The sequence below is a fragment of the Amphiprion ocellaris genome, chromosome 20, assembly GCF_022539595.1.
Source record: "Amphiprion ocellaris isolate individual 3 ecotype Okinawa chromosome 20, ASM2253959v1, whole genome shotgun sequence".
NCBI classification, from domain to species: domain Eukaryota; kingdom Metazoa; phylum Chordata; class Actinopteri; family Pomacentridae; genus Amphiprion; species Amphiprion ocellaris.
In genome coordinates this window covers 14585681-14602688 of record NC_072785.1, presented here as the reverse complement: position 1 = coordinate 14602688, position 17008 = coordinate 14585681, and the positions used below count along the sequence as shown (strand labels likewise).

The following is a 17008-nucleotide window of genomic DNA, read 5'->3' as shown; positions in this document are numbered from 1 at the left end:
TCGCCTACTGGAGCTTGTCCATATTGGTGGTGGTGGTGGTGGACAGTGTTAATGTGACAGCATGCCGTAGCAGGAGAGTGGCAGGAGAAGTAAAGAGAAAACACAGCTCCTCATCGGCGTCAAACATCCGCGATCAATCGGGGTTTTTTTTCTTTTCTTTTTTTTTGAGCTGCTAGTTTGATATCGACATGATGAAGGAGGCGAGTAGTTAGAAGCGAGGGCTTACCCAGCGATCATCTCCAACTGTGACTGAATTTTTTTTGCAGCCGCGGATTCACGAATTCACCTTTTCGGCGCGTCCCGTTGGAAATAAAAGATCCCCGGCAGGAATAAAGACGGAGGAATAAAGAAGGAAATCCGTGCTCGCTTCTGCTTGCCTCAGTTTGTGCTCGGTGCTTCCGTGGACCCGGGGAGCGATCCGCGGACCAAACAGCCCACAGTAGCTGGAGACATGGTGAACAAATCGGTGAGCGGTGACCTACTTCCGAAGTGGCATGCTGGAGATAATATTCATGCGCTGCCTGCATTCACATTCACATTCGCCGTTGCACCGGGACATCCCTCCGTAAAATCACGCTCATCTCACGGGAATATTCCTGCAAACTGTGCCTTCAGCGCGCATCTTTACCCCCCACTTTTGTATTTTACATCTCCTGTCTGCAACAAACTGCCACTTGTCATTTACTGCAATAGGTTTGTGGATTATTTCCATCACTAGCTCTATTTTAAGCACATCACCAGAACTTCCCCCCAGAAAGTCATCATCGGAGAGAGATTGAGCGAGGTTAATTTTTTTTAATCTGATCTGGCTTCAAACTAAGATTAAAACACGAGGAAAGTAAAGCATAAACTGTAGGAAAAATAGTTCTGTGTGTACAGTGTAGTGCCACATCAATTTAAACAGTATTTCAATGCTATAGTAATAAAGACATCAAGATGTTCAGATGATCAGTTAACATCACCTTAACCTCATATTAAGTTCATCAATAGTGTGCCAGAAGCATAAAGATCATTAAGATCACCTGAAGTTCCCAAAGGAGCAATCCAATTATAGTTTATGACTTAATGACAATAGAAAATACAAGAATGCTCCTCCGTTTCTGGCCTACAATGTTTAAAAAATCGTACAAAATAGGGAAAATCTGGCAGCAAAGATGCCAGAAAAAAACATTCAAAGTAACACTGAAAAACGGTGAAAAAAAAAAGTATTTTTGGCCCATTAAAATACAGTAAAACTAATTTTATGGTCACATATTATGAAGAATGAATTAGATTTCTGATGTGGACATGATGCACAGATTGGCCTGTTCTTTTTATAGTCAACATGTAAATTAATACCCTTTTCTGCGATTTTACAAGATGTTATCTGTAATTTAGCAAGTTAACAGTTGAAGAAAAACATTTTTCTGTTCTTAATATACACATTCCTTCTTTGAAAAAAATCGCAAATATATGTAAAATGTTTCATGATATTGATATTAGTGTCATTTTATGTTTCAAAGTTGTAAAACAATGAATGACCATCTGTAAAAATACTGTGTTTTAGGGTTAACATGTAAACTGATGCCCTTCTTTGCAATTTTACAAGTTGTTACCTGTGATTTAACAAAACAAGGAAATGTGTAAAATAACAGTAAACTGTTAGGGTCGGGGTTAGGTCATTTCTACAGTGTACCTCTGATCCTAATTGTGGAAAAATAAACGGCAAACTGTGATAAATAATACACACATTGCACAGTACAATCATGTTCAAGAAGGTATACATCTACAAGAATACAACAGTAATGTACTATTGCAAGCTTGTTGTAAAGTCATATTGAATTTTTACCAAGCCTGCGCTGATTTATCATTTTAAAAAGTACAAAATACATCAAGTGCCTGACAAACCCGCTGTGTATAAAACCCAGTATGTCCCTATTGGTGGGTTATATTAACAAAAACTCTCTAATGGCTATGGCGCCTGAGATATGAATCCCAAAAGGAACATTTTAGTGATTTTTTTGTCAGATCAATGGCGTCAGAAAATAGAAACATGCAGTCCTCTTCCTTAAGCTCGATTATCTTATTGTCTGCGCTTAATGAGAAAAATAATCAATAAACTCTGATGAATAATACACACAGTTGACAAAAAATGTCACAGGCAAGAAAACGATAGTTTCCTATTGGATTCTTGAAGCAGGTCAAAGATAAACTATTGAAAATCATATTGAAGTTCACATTTAAATGCCATAAAAATAACATAATGACACTATTGTAGGGTATAAGGAAGTACAGAGCTGTAATGATTAGTCAATTAATCTATTTAGTATTACTGTCAACCTGTACTATATTTAAATTTTACTGCTTCCAGCTCCTCAAATTAACATCAAGAACAACAACAAAAAGTTGCATAAGATCCACTTTGATAATAAGAGGAACATCTCTGGGATTTGGTCTGATATTTTGGCAAAATAAGACATTTGAACGTATCTCACTGGGCTCTTAGAACCCAGATGGGCACGTTTTTCATACACCGAAACTTCAGGAAAGAAAACAACAAGTATTTTGAATCAATAATGACAATAGTAACCATTAGGGTAAGCACCATACAAACACACTTTAAAATCATTATATGACATCATATTCAGTAAGTCCTTATAGAGTATTGCAGCAACATAAATGTAATCTTGAATAAGATCATTGCCAACACACTAATGAACATTACATCCATAATAATAATCCCCACAGGAATATTTCAGTCATTTTTTTTCTTCTATTAATGACAGCAGAAAATAGAAGCATGTATCCCTCTTAATTAGGCTCATTCACTGTATCCTCTGCTCTTAATGATACGTTCAGTCTAATTATGAGTGATCAGTTGCCACTCATCATTTATTGCCTCTATTACTTCTTGACAAAACACAGACGAGATCAGCCTGTTATGATACACACAGAACACACACTGTCAGCGATGACCTCTCAGCTGGACTCACTCAGTGAGTGTTCCTGTTTCCCAGTTAAAGGAAATCTTCAACATCCACACCAAACAGCAGGTTGCGTGTTGTTTTTTTTTAACAACAATCTGATTGGAAAGCCACCCGTGTTATCACGTTAGCGTGTAGTCAGAATCAAGCTTAATTGGGATAAATGCTGATTGTCCTCATCAATATCAGCTTTACAGTGTGTAATTAACAGCTGTAAAGGAGCTGAGTGTGTTGAGTTAATGAGGTGTGAGCACCGGGGGAAGCTGAGGGAGTATAGACTGCTGAGAACTGACCTGCACTGCAATAAACACACTGCAACACACTGCGGAGAGGTGCGCGACGCCAACCTGGACGACTAAATGCTTCCTACATGCAGGATGCACTCACTTACTCGCTCACTCAGTGCTGATGTTAACACAAACATCTAAATCACTTCACAAAACCAGACAGGAAATACAGGCACCATGTTTCCTATTAACTATATATTTAAATTAAACCTTTTCAATATGTTCGTAGCCACTAGCTTCATATTTCTAAGTAATTATTTTGTTTATTCACACAAACATTCACACACAACAAATTATTTGATGCTTCCTTCACATAGCATCGAAACAGATTTTTTGGGACCGGAGAAAACTGTTGTTGAAGACTGCAAACACATCACTGACATCACCTTTACAGTTGGTATTGCTACTTTTTGAGCAAAATACACTGCCTGTCCAAAATAAAAAAAAGTCGCACACTCTTCTATGTTGTTGGACCACCATTAGCTCTGAGAACAACACACATTCGCTGTGGCTTTGTTTTGACAAGCTTCTGCAATGTTACAGTATTTATTTCTGTCCAGAGTTGCATTCATTTTTCACCAAGATCTTATATTGATGACGGGAGAGTCGGACCGCTGCTCCAGCACATCCCAAAGATTCTCAGTGGGGCTGAGGTCTGGACTCTGTGGAGGACAATCTATGTGTGAAAATGATGTCTCATGCTCCCTGAATCACTCATTTACAATGTGAGCCCCATGAATCCTGGCATCGTCATCTTGGAACATGTCCATGCCATCATGGAAGAAAAACTCCATTGATGGAAAGACCTGGTCATTCAGTATATTCAGGTAGTCAGCTGACCTCATTCTCTGGAAACATAACTTTGCTGAACCTGACCAACCCCAGATCATAACCATAACCCCCACAGGCTGGTAGACACTAGCTATGATGAGTGCATCACTTCATCTGCTTCTCTTCTTACCCTGATGCCCCCATCACTTTGGAACGGGGTGAATCTGGACTCATCAGACCACATGACCTTCTTTCATTGCTCCAGAGTCCAATCTTTATTCTCCATAGCAAATTGAAGCCTTTTTTTTCTGATTAACCTTGTTGATCAGTGGTTTTCTTAGGGCTACACAGCTGTTTAGTTCCAATCCCTTGAGTTCCCTTCGCATTGTTCGTGTGAAAATGCTCTTACTTTCACAATTAAACATAGCCATGAGTTCTACTGTTGATTATTATGAAAATACTGAATATGCTTTAGCCGTTTTAAAGACTAGTTTAAATACGTTTCCCTTTAGGATGATCATTGTTCTGATCCTGTCCCACTAACTGTAAATCCATTCAGTGTAAATAGTTTTAAAGGCTCCATGTGGTGAACAGTCATTTTTATTGTATTTTGTGGCTGTCAAAAACTTGGAGGTGTAAAGTAAACCCTGTTAAGACAAAAAGAGTCTTCATGTACTCCCACATGAGTTAAAAACAAAAGCAGGGCTGAATTTAGTGAGTTTTCCGCGTACCATGATCACTCAGAGTGAAAGTCAGAAGGGATAGAACGTCCTGACCTCACACACAGTCAACACCATCTGTGTCAGCTGCCCTGTGCCACCAATCACATACACAGAGAGAGTTTTCTTCCTGAAGCTAGCCACGGACAGAGACAGCTCAACTGTGTCAAAAGTTACAGACACCAAAACAGAAACTGAAACTACTTTTTATATAATCAGGGTAAAATTAACCAGCTTTGAAAGATGCCTTCTGTGGAACGTGTGATTTTAAAATAATTTGCTAAAAAGGGGCACAGTATGGACCCTTTAAAACAAAATTTGAAACACAGTAACCATTTTGAAGCAGGCCTTATTTTGTGTTTTCTTTGGTTTAGGCTAATTCTCAAAAAGTATTCAGCTCTAATATTTTCCAGCGATGATAAATGGAAAAAAAAAAATCATCACTGAGAGAAACTAAATATGTGGGAGTCAAAATGAGAACTGAGATATGAAGGAAGTCAGAATATCAAGTTCTCTGGGTTACATAAAATAGAAACACTGTTATCACAACAGTTACTGTGACTTTTCCAGATAAATCACAGCTAAATAAGTGACTATGTTGTTTATTTTGCCTTCAATAAGGTCAAGTTTCCCTGACATAGAAGTGAGTGTTCAGAGAAATGAAAGGTTTTCACTCATTTCCAGAAGTGACTGCTCTGATCAGAGTTCATGTAGTGAGCAGAAAGACTGTCCTTCATGCCAGCGAAAATATACACACAAGTCAAGTAAAATAACTTTAAACTCAACAGTATTTCTTAAGAGTTGGTGCTTTATATTGTGTTCCAGGCCACTTTCAACTCAGAATGCTTGAAACTGATGTACATTTGGCCTTGCATCGCTTTTCAATAAGATCTTGCCCCAGAAACTCTTATCTCAGGAGATATTTACTGATGATGATGATGATGATGATGATGATGAATTTTTCATTCTGAAGGTAGAGAGATAACATAGGGCAGAGTGAAATAACACTGTAATACTTTATTGATCTTTCTCCACTTGCCCTGGCTTACAGACCAGCCGCCTTACAGCTTCCACAGCATCAGCGCACAGTAAATGGAAAGTTTTTTTTGTTTTAGAGTAAGTTCTTGGATTTTTTTTTTTTTATAAATCAGAAAAGTTCACAGACTTGTCTTTTTTCACAAAAGTACAATATAATTGAAATCTAGTCTGTGATTTTAAAAGATGCAAGGAGCACCATACTGTTTAGATTTGCAATTAATCCCTCAAAGTAAAGAGTAACGAATAAAATAACACACCCTTCTTCCTACATATAAAACAGAACAAGTAGTTCATGGTGGCTCTGTAACAGTTTAAGGACTTTATGACTTCTATCTATCTGCTACTATCACACCACACTTCAGCATTTAGCTCCCAACGACATGCTTGTCTCTGTTCAGCAAACGTTACACACCATCAACACACACTCGCCCCCTTTGTTTCCCTTTGACTCTCTGAACTCCAGGCAGTTTCTGAGCATTCTTTTTTTTTGCTCCTGCCACATTTTTATTCACTGTTGGTCCGTTTTAACTGCATAAAAATGCCCTACACCTGAATGGAAACAACCATCGTCAGAAGGAGAAAGAATTCAGAAATGTCTTTTGCACGGCATAAAAAAGTTATGATGCCATAAATCCCCCCTAAACAGAAAAATAAACAAAATCCAACATTTTTCTAGGTGCCCACAGGTGGTAGCAATCTTGGGGAAAAAAAGACTGACTCTACATACCATACATATTTTACTAGTTACATTTTTAGTTTGATTCCATACTTGCCTGGTATCTGCTCTGCTCTGTGTAAACACAGCCTGCAGTTCAGTCCAGCTCAGATGAAATGTCCCTGAATTTTTGTCATGTGACAGCTGAGTCACTCATGGCCTCAAGGTTACACCGTGGACTGCAGGCTTTACTGTTTTGTTTTTTTACAGAAACTGGTTAAAGCAAACTTTTATGGCATTTTTTTGTTCATGTGACACGCAGAATAAAGTAATTTCAATTAAAATATCACAATTTAGGCTTCATTTTCCTGATGAAACTGCAGCTCACAGATGAAAGGTTCAAGGACAGTCGTAAAGTTGAAAATCTGACTATTCTTTTTTGCTTTTACAGAGAATTTGTGCCATATTGGTAAGTTTTTTGAAGACAACACGTGTTTTTAGCAAAACTTGTGGGGTTTAAAGGACTAAACCATACTCCTACACGTCATCCTGCTACACGCATTAAAAGTGAAGCAATGTTTATATGATGATGATGTATCAAATGATGTGTAAACATAATATGAATGAAAAAAACTACAGAGAAAAGTCACCTGAATCTGCAGCTCCCCTCAGCTCACAGAACTTTACAGCAAGTAGACACCGTACAGCACACAGACTCAGTTAGAGACCAGCTGGTGAACACAATAAAGCATTTAGCAGCTGAAGAACCACATTTCCCCCCAGGAGTTGATAGTGGCTAAAAACAGAAGTAAAAGAGAGCCAGAATTGGAATTATTTTTGCCACATGGCCAGAAACATGACTTAAAATAGTGATAGTGTTGTGAGGAAACTGTTGAATGTGTAAAAAGCAAATTATTGCCAAGTTCCTAGACTTAAAAAGTGATATGTCAATGCTTTGTTCACAACTCCTGTTTCGAGTGAGCAGAAAATTCTGTTATCGCTGGCTCAAGTGTGATAACAGTTTTTTTTTGTTTTTTTTTTGTTTTATTTTTTTTGCTGCTCAAAGTGTGGTCAGTGTGGTCTTCGTGGGGATTATTCCCTCCACCTCACATAAACCTTGGCCGAGGTGTCGTTGCTGTCATGCTAGCTAAAAGCCGCTGATGCGAAAGTGATGGTCGATTTGTCAGAGTGCCAACAATATTTGGCCGCGCAGAATTGAGCGGGTCAGAGGAGTTCAAGAGATGATACCCATTTTGGTGATGCGACTGTGGTTACACAGAGCGGCCAAAGATGTAATGAAAACCGTCTAAATCTCCTGCGAATAGGGATCATGAAGCTACACAAATAAAAGAAGAGCGTAGCTAATGTAAATTGCACCAGTAATGCTTGTAAAAAGGAGGACAAGTCACTTTCAGAATACATTAGGAGAGGAAGCCACGTGTGTGCAGCAATTATTAGAGCAAAATACGTTTTCAGAGCGATGAATCATGTAGTACGCATGTAATCCAGTGAAGTCACTCAGGAGGCCTTATCCCTTCTAACCACTCAAGCAACCTGTCATTGTTTGGCTCGGCTCTGTGTACATTAACCAGGGGTTATCTGAAGAGTGTGTGTGAGAGACAGAAGCGTTTGTGTCATGCATGGCTGGTAGCAACAATGTGACACATGGCTGTTAACCTGTTTTCGCGATAACAACTTATCCACACAAGATAGCGTTTGTGTGGGTTAAAAACACGGCTAGAGGGAGAGTTGGGGAAATCCAAGGCTAAAATTAAGACGAGAAATAAGAAAATACAGTGAAATAAAAACTGGAGTTTAGAAAGGAACGTATTTACAAAGAGATAGATCGTAAAGTACTTGTGAAACATGATAGGAAATAATGAGGACGACAATCCACAGAACGAAGCCTTGAAACAGCCGAGACTCTGACAGTGCAGAAGTAGGTGAAAGTGGATGTTGTGATCAGAGCATTTTGTAGACGATGATAGGAAATCTGCTTAATTGGACATAAATAGAATCAAAACATAGCTTCAAATGAGTTTGTCACGAGCACATAAAAGCACGTTGAGCTTAAAGCCGTGCGTTTTCTCCACAGCAGAACAGGTAGTAAGCTGTTTCTCAGCTTCAGCGTGTAGCCTACAGATGTAAAGATGACAGTTCAGCAGTACAGAGCAGATACAGGACAGGAAGTGTAATTATCTCCTTCTTCTGTTCCTCTTCAAAGAGTCGGGGCAAGATGCCAGACAGCCTGACAAGCAAAGAGGGAGTAGAGAAAAAAAAAAAGAGAAACCAGATAGAGAGAGATAGTGATGAAGACTGAACTCAAAAGGATTGAAGCAAAGCGCCAGAGAGGAGTGGAGGGAATCTCACACCTCGCCTCACATCGAGCAGGAAAAAAGTCAAACTCAGTGGAAATCAGAGGGGCAATTTTTCCACATTCAGCCTCCTGCTTTTCTTTGCTTGACAGTTCCTCGGAGATACAAACGTTTGACATGGACTTTTCTGAGAGCGCAGGCGAAAACAACGGGGAAGGAAAATTAAGAGAATGTGCGAGAGACGGCGAGGAAGGGGGGGGGAGGCAAAAGACAAGAGAGTGATGGATTGAGATAGCACGGTGAACGGAGACAGTGAGAGATTGTCATCATCATCGTGAACAATGACTCTCTGATAGAGGAGGCCTGTCGCTGGGCTTCCAGCCCAGCTGAGGAAGGAGCGAGGAGGGGGGGCGGCCGCCCGCCTGCCCACCTGCCAGGGCCTCAGTCATGCTTTTAGCATCTGCCAAACTGAAGGACGCTTGGTGCCATGTGCTTTTCACTGAAGGAGCCTGACGTTTGTCAGTCACAGTGAGAGCTTCTGTTCTGTCTGGCTGGCTGCAGCTAAACAGGATTTAGCGTACCCCACCCCGAAACACACACACACACACACACACACCCATGTAAACAATCTCAGTGAGTGTGAGAAGTGTGCGAGACCCCGAGTCTGAAAGCTGCACATCCACTGCAGCTGTGGACCGACGGACAGCTGATGCCAGTCTGTGGGTCTCTGTTCTCGTCCTTCCTTCCACACCAGCCCTGCCTCCTCTTCTTCTATGCTTCCATGAAACAAACCTGTAATTTTCACAGCTGTGTCTCGGCAATGTGCCAGGGTGAGTCAGGGGAAGAGAGAGGGGAAGAGAGAGGGGCCGGCTAATGGCTTTTAGAGGACTACAGGCTACAGCACGGCTTGCTAATCCTGAGACACAAGATTCTCCGCTCATTCAGTGCCGAGCAATATTCATACAACTGAACAGGATTAAGAATAACACTGTATTTGCATTGTAAAACAGTAAAGTGCAAAGTTCTCTCATTTTCGTGGCAGTCCTTTAGAATACTGCTGGTTTTATTACAACTTCTTTCTTGTCTGCTACTGTAGAACGGTCTGACTGCACCACCATAGTGGAAACAAACACTGTGGCTTGTTTGTGTTTCTGTACATTAATCACAATTACCTTGGACGGTGCTAAACCAAAGATGCAGCAATGGTGCTCCTACAAAACAGTGCAGAGGGACTTAAAAGAACATGTCCACATGGCGTGGCAACTATCTATAAAAAGACTAAGTCAACAAAAAAAAAAAAAACAAACAAAAAAAAAAAAACAAGCAACCTTCATCAATGCGACATTCAAATCATTGGCAACAAATTGCCATTATCAGCATGTAGGTTGCTAGTCTGGAGTTTGTTATTTCCTGTAGTGAAGGTAGCATGTAGACAGCAGCAGAAGAGGAGAAAGAATGTGAAAGGTGCAGCAGAAATAGAGGGTGTATCTACACCTGGCGATTCAGACTATGATGAAATTGTTCTTGGCAACATAACAGCTGAATTCTGGGGACACAACTTCATTATGACAACAAAGTCAGTTAATTATAGTTATTAATGATAACTAATCACCCTGACTACCTGAAGCATTTTATTTTGGAGCTATCTGGAGGTTTGCATCATCTTTCTCTCCCTGTTAAGGTCGGATCACCGGCAGGGTGCAGCGATCATCTGCCCCCGAGGCTCCACAGCTCTCCAGGATCAGGGGTTTGGGGTTAAGATTTATGGAATTTAGAAGTAAGCTTTATTAAAACACATACAGTGTCTGATCTTGAAAGATCCACAAAGAGCTTGAGTCTAGTTTTAAGCCCTTCTATCGCGGGTGTAGGTCTGGTTCCAGAGGCGAAGGGAGCACAAGGGAGTGAAATAATAACACTCGATTATTGCTCTCTGAGTAGTAACTGAAGGCAACCCAGATGATCTTTTTTTCCAAAATCAAATCCTCTCTTCTTTTTTTTATCTGGAGTGTGCAGCACTATGCTCCCAAGCAAGGAGCTCAGTAAGTTGTTATAAGCCTGAATTTTTCTTTAAAGTTGAAGCAAGTGCAATTTTCTGTCTGTACTCCTGAGATTCTCCACATTTAAAATACACTCCAATGATTTACAGGGAGGCAGCAGCCGCGTGTCCATGCAAAGCCAAACCAAATGTAGTAAATATTATCACTGACACACAGCTGAAGTTACGGAAAAATGGAGGGCGATGTATCAACAAACAAGCTTACGGTTAAAGAGCTGTGAGTTTGTGTTAGATCGTATTTAACCTACAGTGTGGTGTTTTGGAAAAATGGGCCGTGTCAGTGTGCTTTTCCTGTGTAGCTGTGGGTGGCAAGTTGTTTTCGGTGTCAGAAGATCTTTCCTTCTACTAAAATGTATGTCTATGGATTAAAAATAGCAAGATAATGCTCTGTTTTAAGTTAAGCCACCAACACACTTTCTATTAAATGTCCTGCTCTTGCTGTCTGCTCCTCTGACCACATGTGGCCTGAGCTGGAAGTGTTTGTCTCCTTTGGGACAGCCGGAGGTCAGCGTGTTTCTCCTCCTCTCTGTGCGGCCACAACGGGACAGTTCTTCAGAAATAATGGGATTATGTCCGGGATTGATATCCAGCTTTATGGCTCACGTGTGGGCATTCAACATGAGGCTCTGACAGACCTGTCAAGGTTCTCTGTGGAGAACTGACTGGACACAAATCTACCACGACCTCCAAAACTGGAGCTCTATTGTCGGGCGTTTCTGTTCACAAGAGGCTTTACAAACACCATTATAATGAGGAACCCACCAGGCTACTTGTGTGCTGTGTATTTTAACCCTGATGTCATATCAGAGCCTGTACTTTCCAGTGACCTTTTACCGCAGGAGATGATCAGTTTACCCACAGTGCCATTTCATTTCCTTTGTTTACTGAGTGTTTAGTTTAAAATTGGCAGAAAAAGTGCAAGTTTAAGGCTTCAAATCAGCAACGAGGTAGAAGAAGTGTTTACCAGTACAACGATTTGAAAATATTCTAAGGCAGAGAAGATGACCTGCAAAAAGCCTTTAAAATATCAAACGTTAATGTTATACAAGCAAAATGGCCCATGCCAGTGCCTTTTGATGGAGTTAATTTAAAATATTTTATCCGCGTTTGGGCTGTTAATGGCAAAGTAGGAGTAAAAAGTACAATATGTCCATAAAATATATAGAAATTGTAGGATAATTGACATAAAACTGTAGTAAAGTTACTCATCTGCTTCAAAATTGTCCAAAACTACAAAGATTTTCTAATATTCTGATATTTACTGGCACAAAAACAGCAAATATTTACATTTTGCACATCAGCTTTGTTGTCAGTTGTCGAATCAATCAACTGACTGCTTTTCTCTGTGCATCCAAACATCGGCGCAACAGAACCTCAACGTGCCTCTGCATTTGTTCCGTTTAACCGAATCAAAGCCGCTTTTTTATTTCCTTTTCATCTCGCACAGCTACAAACTCCTGAGCAGAGTCGAGCCTCCAACTCCAACACAAGCTGCCTGTGTGACATTTTCTGCGATCACGAGCTGGAGAGTCTCTGAGTCGAGGCTCCGTCCGCATTTCAGGCGATAAAAACACGACTTCACCACCTGCACAAGTGACGGCACACATCACGGAGATCTCCAAAAAGTTGCCTTTGACGGTTACAGATGGCTAAGAAAAGGAAGGCTCCGTTTATCTTGCACGTAGCTGCCCCATTATCCCAACCCCGAGCTGCCTCATCGCTCGATCCTGTCCTGCCTGACACTTTCAGTTTGGCCCGAGAGGCGAGAAGAGTTGAAAGCTTGTGTGTCTTACCGCTTCGTAGTCTGGAAAATAACCCCGGCTGTTTTGGAGATTTGATAAAAGGAAGATCAGTTCCACAAGGCGACAGAGAGATGCGTCAGGTGTACGCTTCCCGCAAGTGAAGGAGGAAAACAGTGTGGAGGGCGACTCATGTTGAGTTGATCGGCTGAAGCCTCTCTCCTGGTTTTTTTTTTTTCTCGCACCAAACTGCGCCGCTCCGTGCGCTACGCGTAAAAATCCTCCACTCGGTCCACGTAAAACTACAACGGCGGTTTGTGAGACGAAGTGAGCCGTGCGACGCACTCGGCAGAGCCCCCTGCAAACTACGCTTCACTTCGGCGTGTTTTTACATAACAGCATCATCCGCTTTTTATGTTGACGCATCATGTAGCGAAAACATGGAGTTTCTTAAAGGGCCACGGACGCGCCGTCCACATGTCACCGTCCCCAGCAGCCCCGCTGCGGCTGACAGATGGCTTTCACCTAGTTAATGTCTCCGAGTCCTGCTCCTCTGACACTTGCATTAACCCTCCCACCTGAATGGAGGATCTGTGGTTTGTCACCTCCGGATCACAACCAACTCTGACATGTGACTGCACGGAGTTCTCCTCCACATGAGTTTGTTCTCTTTTAAGGGATTTTAATTTTCTGGTGCAACTTTAAGCAATAAAAATTGGGATTTTGACATTATGCGTGTGTTGTGTGCAATATGGAAGACGATCTGCGGAAGTTGGACTCCATATTTCTGTAAAAACTAAAGCAAACTGACCAAAATCAACAGGATTTTATTAACTTACACCACTTTATTAACCCCCGAATTAATACAACTGCAATATAAATAGTCATCTAACAAAGACTTGACATGACTGAAACCCACACTAACCTCAGACTAGTGCTGGTGTAGCACATGTTTGCAACCATTAACATTTAGTTTGCAGGCAAATAAGTGGCCACCTCTTCTTCTTCTTACACAATACCTTCTTCAGAACAGTTTTACCACAGTGGGATACTACTTTATAATATGAAAGCTTTAAAAAAAAAAAAAAACAACTCAAAATGTTTGTAAAATGTTTAATAAAAGTCTATAAAAACCATTTTCTAATGCATTATGAATCAACGCTGAACTGATGTTGCATCAAATCCATCTGTCCTGTCTTTATCCTTCCTTCTTTTTTTACTAATAATGTAACCATAAATTGATTGCCTTGTATTTACAAATGTTACTAAATCAATAATAAATCAAAGGGATTTTTATAGGTGACCTATAAAACCTCAATAAATGCTTTATTAACTTGTAATAACGCTATTAGTTGCCTTCAACCCTTTAAAAAGGTGAAGAATAGGAATTAATTATTAATAATAATAACAGGCAATTATAATGCTGAAACCAACCTTATTTACTTACAGCATGCCTTCATTTAGTGTGAGAGAATTATCAGCTTTTATTTTTCAGCTGGTTCTGTATTAATCAGGAAGCGTCCTGCCATGGATATTTCCTGGATGCACTGCATGTGTGAACTGAGGTTACATAGAATCCAACAAACATTTATTAATGACTCACTTGCATTAACTCGAGATTTGCTTATTTTAAAGTGGAAAACCTTCCCTTGACAATAAGGCATTCAGTTTGCACCTCTCTGCTGAAGGGAGGAGTCCTTCCTGCCTAATAAAGAGCTCTGCAGCTGAAAAGACAAAGTGTACTGAGCTAACAGAGGTTACACAGCAGCTTCCTTCACAAACATGTGGCTTCACAATGTGGAATCCCAGAGGCTGCATTAAATTTGTAATATTTTATCGTGTATTACTAATCTGTAAGTAATAAATGATTGGAAAACTAAACATCTAAAAAAGAAGCTGGCGACAACTTAGGAACTCTTCATTCGACTGCTTTACTGCTGTGTAATCTGATCAGTTAACCAATAAAATTAGGCCACAATACAAATATGAGGATTCTGCATAGTCAAGAGAGAGAACACTGTGAAAAATTAAAACAGTTTTTAATGGTCACATTTTACAGATTTTCCCAGTTTTAGTTGGATTATGTTCATTTTGTCATTTCGAACCATCTTTTCCTTACTTAATTGTCGTTTAAAAAAGGAACGCTATTATATTTTCACATTGTTAATTTAATGACAAGTAACATCACAGGAAAACACATTAATTTTCATGTTAATGTAAAAAAAAGTGGCTCAAACTCTAATGTCCACAAAGGAAATCTATATTTTTTAAAAAATGGTTAATCCTTCTAATATAGAAAATGATAAATCACTTTTAACTGTTATGTCACAGGCTTTCCTGTTTTGTTAAATTACAGATATTTATGTAAAAAGTTTTAATTTACGTGTGAACCCTAAAAAAAATTTCCCAAAACGATAAATAGTGTTTTTCTCTAAAATCAGTTTTTTGTCAAGAATGGAAATTCATTCACTTACAATGTCTGTTAGTAAAATCATTTTTATTTGTTTTAATTTACTGTATCTATATCAGCAAATTATTATGTTATAGATATTTGTCACTATTTGAAAGAGAAATTATGTATGTAAAATTGAAAAATGTTATTCTATTTCAACTGTTATTGTTCCAGAATTTCCCTGTTTTGTTAAATTACAGATAACATTTAGTAAAATTACTGAAAAGCATTATTTAATTTACACGTGTACCCACAAAAAACTGGTCAAAACTTTAAATATTGTTCACATAGTAATTCCTTCCTTCACAGTTTGTAACTATAAAATGACACCATTTTAGTATGTTTGTCTACTAAAATATATAATTATTATACAGATTTTTGCTATCATTTTCACCAGTTTTGCAGTTTTTAGACGTTGCAGTACTCCACATATTTGTTTTGCTACTCTTGCTGCCATATTTTCACCATTTTTAAAAATGATTTTATTTATTTATTTATTTATAGTGCAGTTAACACTGAACTCACTTAAATGGTCAATTTCTTGCTTCATGATTTAACTTTTGCATTTTCGACTCCTCAAACGAATCAGTTCTAAGCGCCTGGCTTTAAACAAAAATTTCTTCCTCAATATTTCCCCCTCATCTGCACAACTATTTAACTGAAACCCCTAGAACCACATAGGTAAAGTTATTTTTCTGATCCCAGAAGAAGCATTAACCTACAATATGTTCTAGCGGCATGTCTCTATCAGCAGAGGGAGGCTGCACGGTTGTCATGGAGATCACTCCCCACCACAAGATTACTGGAGAACAAAGCTCCAGAGTGATGCATCGCTGTGACTGAGCCAACCTTCATGACAGATTAGCAAACCCCAGTGGGTGAGGAAGACCATGAGATGAAGTGAAAAGGTCTGGAAGAAGAAGAAAAAAGACACATAAGTTTAGGAAGTTTATAAAGGTGCTATCATAGTCAAATCAAGTAAAGGCTTTTCAACTCAATCAGGCAAATCAACAGTGTTTTTTCTTTGAGAAATCTTAAAATAATATATTAAAAAAAATGACTAGTTTTGTTATTTTTAACCCTTTTTTGTGTATCCAAATATGTTATTTCAAAGTTCAGATATCAGTATTGTTCTACAGTGTTATAAATAACATAAATAGAACCTTGAATGAATGGATGTGTTCAAGTAATAAGTGAATGTGAAGGTTTAAGGTGGAATTTTTTAGATAATTTCATCTCTGCGCAGTGAGCTGAGCGTGTAAGCAATGATAATGTTTGAACTGGATTTATTTCCTGTAAGGGGAAAGTCCAGCCTGAAACACAACTCCCATGTATAATTCAAATGCACTGGGATAGTTCAATCATTGTCTGAGCTGCTATCTCCCTTCTGTCTTTTCTACAAACAAGGAGCTCTATGTTCAGCGGATACGGAGGGACTATAGAATCATGTATGTTTTGTTGACAAACCTTTTCTCACTTCATTCTTTTATAGAATCACAGGACACATCTGAAACACAAAGGTTCCTGTATTTCAGTCTTTTACGTCGTCAGATCTGAAATTACGCTCTTTCATCTCCACTGGGGGGTTGAGAAAGAAAACAACAAATTGTGAATACGGTCAATCGTTCAGTGTTTTCATCACAGAGCCAAGCGTGACGCACAGCTGAGCAACGCTGAGCCAAACCGAAGTCCAAGCAGACAATCTTCTGCACATCAATCAGCCTGAGTCACAGTATGAGACGGAGATGAAATGACAGTAGATGGATTGGAGGCAGTAGTCTCACAATACATCATCTTAACAGGTGACGGACGGGGAAGTTCAGCAGCAGGTTACTGGGAGGGAATAGAAAGCTGTCAGAATGGCCTCAGAAGAAATCACTCAAGTTTGAGAATGATGCAGGATTTAAGCAAATAATTTTTGCTACTACTTTATACTTTGCTGAACATTACAGATTTTAGTCCACTAACAGCAACAATTAACATCGACTTTGCAGATGACCTGTTGTTAAAATA

At 39.4% G+C, this 17008-nt stretch overlaps 1 protein-coding gene across 2 annotated transcripts in view; it reads right to left on the bottom strand.

Moving 5' to 3' along the window:
* Positions 1 to 12998, bottom strand: part of bahd1 (bromo adjacent homology domain containing 1) — a 28924-nt gene extending 15926 nt beyond the window's left edge. Inside the window, exon 1 of one of the 2 annotated variants that reach the window (XM_023291487.3) lies at positions 12598 to 12998. The gene's annotated coding sequence lies outside the window, so the exon portion shown is untranslated. Of the gene's footprint in view, positions 1 to 226; positions 570 to 12597 lie in introns of those variants that run through there. The other variant, XM_023291488.3, reaches the window with a different exon arrangement.
* Positions 12999 to 17008: the final 4010 nt, after the last annotated feature.